Below are 8,181 nucleotides of genomic sequence, written 5' to 3' on the forward strand. Positions count from 1 at the left end.
CGGCTTCCTTCCGTGGATATAATGCATGGACGAGCATCCTATAGAGGTAGCGCACAGACGGATGACGGATATGTGAGTTCTTATCAAACCCGGTAGAATGCCTGTTTCCGGTGATCAATTTCCAAAGCTCGGTGGGGAGATTTTCGCATTTGGGAAGAGATGAGTCTTCCAAGTCTTGGAACCCCATGACTCCCCCAATGTCTTTGAAGTTCATGCTGTAGTCTCTCCCATTGACCTTGAACTTGATCTTGCCCCATCCTTGCCTCACATGCGGAGTGTTATGGTAAGTGACCTCAAGGGAAGACAAGAACTGACAGGAGACCTCCTTGTAGACAGGGTAAGCCATGGTGAGGAGTTTTGGCAGCTTCAAATGTTCCAGCATAGCCTCAATATCAGAATCAAGACCCAACTCCTTCAGCAAATCAAGGTCGGCGAACCTTGTTGGAGTCCAAGTGACCCCATTCAGCAAGTGGTCATACAGCTCTTCCACAGATGGAGTTTTCTCCCTGTCCCTATCAACAGCAACCGCCTTCTCTTTTGACATCTTGGCTTTCTTTGTAGGAGCCTGCTCATCCTCACTTTCACTGTCACTCTCCTCATTAGTGGGAACTGCTACACTCTTTCCTGCCCTCTTCTCTTGGTCTTTTGATTTCTTTGTAGCCAAGGTTTGTTGTCGAGAAGTCCCATGTGTCCCAGAGCCATCTGGCTCGGAGGCCAAGGCTTTTCTTCTTAGTGCAGACTCTTTTCTTTCAGCTTCTTGCTTCTCAGCATCAAGCTTTCCCTTTGTTTTCTTAACCATTGGTACATGAACCGGTCGTGGAACGACCTCGGCATGTCGCTCCGGGACGTCGCTCCCAGATCACCATTAACCGAACGACGTCGGGGTGTCGCTCCGGGACGTCGCTCCCAGATCACCATTAACCGAGCGACGTCGGGGTGTCGCTCCGGGACGTCGCTCCCAGATCTCGACAAACCTGAGCGACCTTGGGGTCTCGCTGTGTTGAGGTCGCTCCCAGCTGGAGCGACTTCACGTCGTCGCTCTAGGTCCTCGCTTCCACGCACTGATTCTTTGCTGAAACCGGCTCGATCAAGCACATGCATACAACCTCAACTCTTTTTTTTTTTTTTTTTTTTTTTTAGAAACATGATGAAAATGAAAATACTAATGCAATATGTACAAGGATATGCATGGGACTTCCTCCCAAGTGAGCTTGTTTTAAGTCTCTAGCTTGACTTTGCCTCCTTTTAGATTAGGCCGGGGTAGGATCAGAAAGTGGAGTTGAAACCCCATCTTCCTCTGGTGCAGTCGCCATGTAGAGCTTAACCCTTTGCCCATTGACTGTGAAGTCTCTTCCATCAGTACTCCACAAAACTATTGCCCCATATGGCCTAACCTCCTTGACCTTGAAAGGACCGGACCACCTTGACTTAAGCTTTCCCGGAAATAACTTCAGCCTAGAGTTGTAGAGAAGAACTTGATCTCCTTCTTTAAACTCTCTCTTCAGGATATTCTTTTCATGGAAAGCTTTAGTCTTCTCCTTGTAGATCCTTGAGTTTTCAAAAGCATCCATTCTTATCTCATCAAGCTCATGTAGCTGTAGAAGCCTTTTCTCCTTGGCACTCTTGATGTCAAAGTTCAGCAACTTTACTGCCTATAGTGTCTTGTACTCAAGCTCCACTGGTAGATGGCAAGCTTTCCCGTACACTAGGTTGAAAGGTGTGGTCCCCAGAGGTGTCTTGTAAGCTGTCCTATAAGTCCAAAGCGCATCATCAAGCTTAATGGACCAATCCTTCCTTGTAATCCCCACAATCTTTTCCAAAATGGACTTGATCTCTCTATTAGAAATCTCAACTTGACCACTTGTTTGAGGATGGTAAGGAGTTGCTACCTTGTGCTTTACACCGTTCTTCTTGAGAAGTCCCTCAAGCAGTTTGTTGATGAAATGAGAGCCTCCATCACTGATCACAACCCTTGGAACTCTAAATCTTGGAAAGATGATGCTCCTGAACATCTTGGTCACAACTCTAGCATCATTGGTGGGGCTTGCGATAGCTTCCACCCATTTGGAGACATAATCAACAGCTACAAGGATGTACTTGTTGCCAAAGGATGATGGAAATGGGCCCATGAAGTCAATACCCCACACATCAAAAACTTCAACTTCAAGGATTGGATTTTGAGGCATCTCATTCCTTTTGGTGATGTTCCCTCTCCTTTGGCATGAATCACACTTTGAAATAAAGTCTTGTGTATCCTTAAACATGTGTGACCACCAGAATCCAGCTTGTAGCACCTTTGCAACAGTCTTGAAGGTAGCAAAGTACCCTACATAGGATGATCCATGACAATGTGTAAGGATTCCATCAATCTCCTCATTAGCAGCCACTCTCCTATAAAGTTGATCCTTGCAGAGAATAGAGAGGTAGGGCTCATCCCAGTAGTACCTCTTCACATCCTTGTAGAACTTCTTCTTGGCATAGCCCACAAGGTTCAAAGGTTCTTTTCATGTTGCTAGGTAGTTCACCAAATCAGCATACCAAGGTTCTTTCTCTTCTGTTGCCTTGACTTCTTCAAGCTTTTTACCGGTCTCACAAACTGCCATCACTGCTCCAATAGCCATGATCTGCTCCTCTGGAAGTCCTTCGTCAATAGGAATGCCACACTCCACTCTCAGCCTGGACAAGTGATCAGCTACACCATTCTCAACTCCTGGCTTGTCTTTGATCTCCAAATCAAACTCTTGAAGCAAAAGGATCCATCTCAAGAGCCTGGGTTTTGCATCCTTCTTGGCCAAAAGGTGTCTCAAAGCAGCATGATCTGTGTAGACAATGACTTTAGATCCCACCAAGTAGCTTCTGAACTTCTCAAAGGCAAAGACAATGGCTAGCATCTCTTTCTCTGTTGTGGCATACCTCATCTGAGCATCATTCAGGGTTTGGCTCGAGTAGTAGATCACATGGGTCTTGCCATCTTTCTTCTGTCCCACAGCATAGTCACTAGCATCACACATGATCTCAAAGGGGAGATCCCAATCAGGTGGCTGGACAATTGGAGCACTGATGAGTTCACCTTTCAGCTTCTTGAAGGCTTCTAGACATTCCACATCAAAGCTGAAAGTGGCTTCTTTGCACAGCAGCCTGGTCAATGGTCTAGTGATCATGGAGAAGTCCTTGATGAATCTTCTGTAGAACCCAGAATGACCAAGAAAACTTCTGATGTCTTTCACTGTCTTTGGTGGGGGCAAACTAACCATAACATCGATCTTAGCTTTATCCACCTCAATCCCCTTCTCTGAAATCTTGTGTCCTAGCACAATCCCTTCCTTAACCATGAAGTGACACTTCTCCCAATTCAACACAAGGTTGGTGTCTTCACATCTCTGTAGGACCCAGCAAAATTTGACAAACAAGCAGAAAACGAAGATCCGTAGACAGAGAAATCATCCATAAACACCTCCACAACATCCTCAATTAGATCAGAGAAGATTGACATCATGCACCTTTGAAAGGTGGCTGGAGCATTACATAGACCAAATGGCATTCTTCGATATGTGAAGGTACCATAAAGACATGTGAATGTCGTTTTCTCTTGATCATTGGGATGTATGGGGATTTGGAAGAACCCTGAATATCCATCGAGAAAGCAATAGAATGGGTGATTTGCAAGTCTCTCAAGCATCTGATCAATAAATGGTAATAGGAAATGATCTTTTCTAGAAGCAGAGTTTATCTTACGGTAATAAATGCACATTCTATGACATGTGATGGTTCTTGTTGGTATCAATTCATCCTTGTCATTTCTAATTGCAGTGATACCACCTTTCTTTGGTACAACATGCACAGGAGATACCCATTTAGAATCTGAAATAGGGTAAATAACACCAGCATCTAAGAGTTTAAGAATCTCTTTCTTTACAACATCCTTCAGGTTAGGATTTAACCTTCTTTGAAGCTCGATAGAAGTCATTGATTCATCCTCAAGATGTTTCCTATGCATGCACAAAGTGGGTGATATTCCTTTGATGTCATCAAGTGAGTAACCCATTGCTTTTCTAAATCTTTTAAGTGTTTTCAAGAGTTCAGATAGCTCAGTTTTAGTAAGTTCACTACTCATAATGACAGGATAAGTTTCATTTAGACCAAGGAATGCATACCTTACACCATGGGGGAGAGGTTTAAACTCCACTTTAGGCGCCTTAAGCTCGCTCCAGTCATCTTGTTGGGTGTCCTCTTGTTGAGTGACTGAGGCTTCTTGATGGACCAGTTTTGGCAGCTCCTCATACTGATCCTTACTAACAAATCCTTTGTGTGAATCCAGCATCACCCCATAGGCAGTACTCTCCAGGTTCTCAATCACTTCAACCTCTCTCTCTATCGTCAAAGCATGCTGTAGAGGGTTTTCTAGTGACAACTCTTCAAGGAGCTCATCAGCAAGGGCGTCCATCTCTTCAATGTAGAAGACTTGCCCTTGAACCGTTGGTTTCTTCATTACCTCCTTGATGTCAAAGTGGAGAACATGCCCTTTACCTAAGTGGAGATCAATCTTGCCCGCTTTCACATTAACAATAGCTCTTGCTGTAGCTAAGAAAGGCCTCCCAATGATTAAGGGATCTTGAGCTTCCTCACCCATCTCAAGCACCACAAAGTCTGTAGGGATCTCATAGTTTCCAACCATCACGGGGAGGTCCTCCAAGATACCCACATGGTACTTCACTAAACGATCAGCCAATACCAGAGAAAGTCTACACTTCTTGTACTGAGTGAAACCAAGCTTCTTAGCAACAGATAAAGGCATCAAGCTGACACTAGCTCCCAAATCGCAGAGACATCTATCAAATACCATAGGTCCAAGAGCACAGGGTAATGTGAAGCATCCTGGATCTTCAAGCTTCTTTGGAACAACAAGCCTCTGGATGATGGCACTGCACTCATGAGTGAGAATCACCATGCCCTCCATCTCTTTCTTCTTTGCAGCTACAGCATCTTTCAGGAACTTGCTATATTGAGGAATCAACATGAAAGCATCAATAACGGGCATTGTGACTTGAACTTCACTCATCTGCTTCTCAAATAGAGCTTTGTACTTCTCTAACAGCTGCCTCTTGAATCTACCAGGGAATGGAAGTTTGGGTTCATAGGGAGGAGGAACAAAAGAATTCTCACTTGCTGTAAGAACAACTTCACCATCTTTCACTGTTCTCTTCTCTTCCCCAACCTTTCTTTTACCTTTGGCTTTCACAATCTTCTCCAAAATCTCATCATTGATCTTCTCATCAACAATCACCACTTCATCATCTGTGTTGATGGCCACCCCCTCACCTTGTTTCTCAGCATCCTTGGTGAGAGCTCTATGAGGTAACTCCTTACCACTCCTTAGGGTGATAGCTTTCATGGTCTCTTTGGGGTTTTGCTCAGATTTTCCAGGTAAAGAACCTTGTTGGCGATTTTGGTGAGTGTTCATGGCAGCAAACTGGTTCTCCAAAGCTTTGAACTTGTTGTTGAGATCATTGTAGGTCCCATCAATCTTTGAGTGAAGGTTCTTCAACTCATAACCAACATGCTTCTCATTTCTAGTCTGAGACTCCAATATTTGTTTCAGTAGGGCATCAGTGATGCTTCCTTGAGAAGTAGAGGTAGAAGGATTAACTTGTTGTTGTGATGAATTGTGTCCTTTGTTGTTGAAACCAGGAGGAGGGTTTTGCTGAGGCTGATAGCTGCCTTGCTGGTTGTTCCTAGGCTGATAACTACTCTGTTGGTTGTTGGAATAGGATTTCTGTTGGTAGTTGTTGTACTGAAAGTTTGGCTCTTTTTTGTACCAGTTACCATTGTTGTTAATGAAACACAGCTCTTCTTGACCTTCCAAACCCTCAACCTCATGGGCAACAGGTGGTGTCTCTTGGTTTGGGTTACTAACAAAGTTCAGCTGCTCTTGGATGGATTTATCAGCAATGAGTATGTCTATCTTATCATGTAGAGACTTTAACTCATTCCTCGTCTGTTTGTCATCTGTTCTACTGGCTCTGTCGTGGTCTCCACAGTAGACTGCGTCACTCTTTACCATGTTGTCAACCAGCTCTTCTGCATCTGCCTCAATTCTTCCCAAGAAAAACCAATTGCTAGCTGTATCCAATCTGGCTCTGTACTTAGGAAGAGCACCCCTGTAGAATGTGCTTAGCAAGCTTTCCTTAGAGAAACCATGGTGTGGGCATTGAGCTTGGTAGCCCTTGAATCTCTCCCAGGCTTCACTGAATCCTTCCAAGTTCTTCTGTTGAAATCTGGAAATCTCATTTCTAAGCTTTGTGGGAACCGAAATTCGCACCGTCGATTTCCGTTTAAATAAGGAAACTAGGAAAACCCTAATTTCCCAGAAGTCCTGGATATCTGCTAATACCACACGCCAAGCAATCAGAACACGAAACGAGAACAGTAATAAAATAAGAAATCGAAAAAGAGAGCAAGATAGTTCTTATTCCGAATCTGCGTTTGGGCGTTTACAACAAGGTAATTGCCTGGGCTACGAGAGCTGTTGGCGAGATTCCTAGTTCTAAAACCCATAGATGGTAAAAATCTAATTGAGTCGCAGCTCGAAAAACAAAAACGGAAAATTGCCTAAAATTGCTCTAAGTGCTAAGTTTGCTGTGAAAAGTCCTCCTCCATGCCTCATGCCTAGGACTCCTTTACGCTTTTTCCCTTCTGCCCTTAAGCCGTCATAGCATAAAAATAGAGATATTCCATTTTTTCCGATCTTCGTAATTATCTTCAAAATTTCGTATTTATCCGCGGAAACTTGACATTTATCTTTCCTCGCGAACCAAGCGTAAACCGTCATGCGTCTTATGGGCTGTTGGTTAAGAAATCGTAAGTTGGGCCTCGAATCATGTCTTAGGTCCGTTTGGGCCGTCTTCCGACTCGAAGCGTTTATTACGGCTTCTTTCGATAAAGAACGAACTTTCCGCGGTTTTTACGGTTAAGTTTGATCGATAACTTAGAATGGCGGGGAATCGTGAAATGGGTTTGTAACGGTCTTCGAGAGATAGCATCGAAGGGTAGACGAGAATGCATGGACTAATGTCGTATCGACGTTTCGGAAGAGCTCGGTCGCTGCATAGCGACCAAGCGGACGAACGCTCGGTAGCGACCGAGCTTCTGCTCAAGTTCGGTCGCTACGTAGCGACCGAGTTTCAACTCGAGCTCAGTTGCTACGTATCGACCGAGCAGAACGGACGATCGGTCTCTACGTAGCGACCGAGCTTTGGCTCGAACTCGGTCTCTACGTAGCGACCGAGCGGAGCACGTGTTCGGTCGCTGCGTAGCGATCCTTTTCGAGCTCTTGTCCGAAGACTCGCGTTTCCTCCGCAAAGATTTTCGTAGAAAATAATTTATTTCGAAAAAGTGTTTGTCGAAGAAGGTTTTTCGTTTTCTTCTTCAGGGATTTGGACGTTAACTTCGTCGTAACCGTTTTCGACCCCAACAGTTAGCCCCCCAGCTCGTTGGGAGCGTGGATTTCTAGTGAGATCCCAAGGCGCGGTATGGCGAGTTCGGACGAGATTGGTGTATTTGGGCGAAGTTCGAGTCCAAAAATCCGCAGGTAAATAGTAATTTCTCATGCATATAAGAAGGGAGGTAATTTCTTCACAATCTTTACACTTACTCATTCTCATAGAGAGGTTTTCTTGAAAAGTTATTTCTTCTTTCTCTTTGTCTCTATCATTTCCTTCTTGATTAAAAAGAAAAACACGAAATGTCAAGTAAGAAGAGGAGTTCGAAGAAAGGGTCCTTGCCCGCGAACATTTCTGAAGAGCTTCGAGTGCCGAAGATGGAATTCGTTCCTCATTCGGTAGACCCAGCCAAGAACGAGGCATGGTGGATGGCGTGTTACGGTTCGATGACGCCTCCCAAAGAAAAATCGTTCCCGGTCATAAACCATCGCCCGGTGGAGGTAGGTGCACCACGTAGGAGTACTAGTTAATTCTTCGAGGTCATGCGGTCGTTCTACCATATTTCGGACGCGGTGGAATTCAGGGTTCCTTGTCAAGGAGAATGCTCTAGTAGTCCCCAGGAGGGCTACTTTACTTGTTATGAAGCATTCGTAGTACGCTGCCGTTTGTGGTTCCCGATCCCCGAGATTATCGTCCGTGTGTTGGGTCGTTTCGGGGTGGCGATAAGCCAACTGAATCCTCT

The 8,181-nt window shown here is 44.7% G+C and overlaps 1 non-coding gene across 1 annotated transcript; it reads left to right on the plus strand.

Moving 5' to 3' along the window:
* The first annotated feature begins 6,191 nt into the window (after positions 1-6,191).
* Positions 6,192-6,298, plus strand: LOC125593526. Its single transcript, XR_007329430.1, has one exon. It is a non-coding gene; the product is annotated as a small nucleolar RNA R71 (small nucleolar RNA).
* Positions 6,299-8,181: the final 1,883 nt, after the last annotated feature.

This window comes from Brassica napus, chromosome C9 (genome assembly GCF_020379485.1).
Source record: "Brassica napus cultivar Da-Ae chromosome C9, Da-Ae, whole genome shotgun sequence".
NCBI lineage: Eukaryota > Viridiplantae > Streptophyta > Magnoliopsida > Brassicales > Brassicaceae > Brassica > Brassica napus.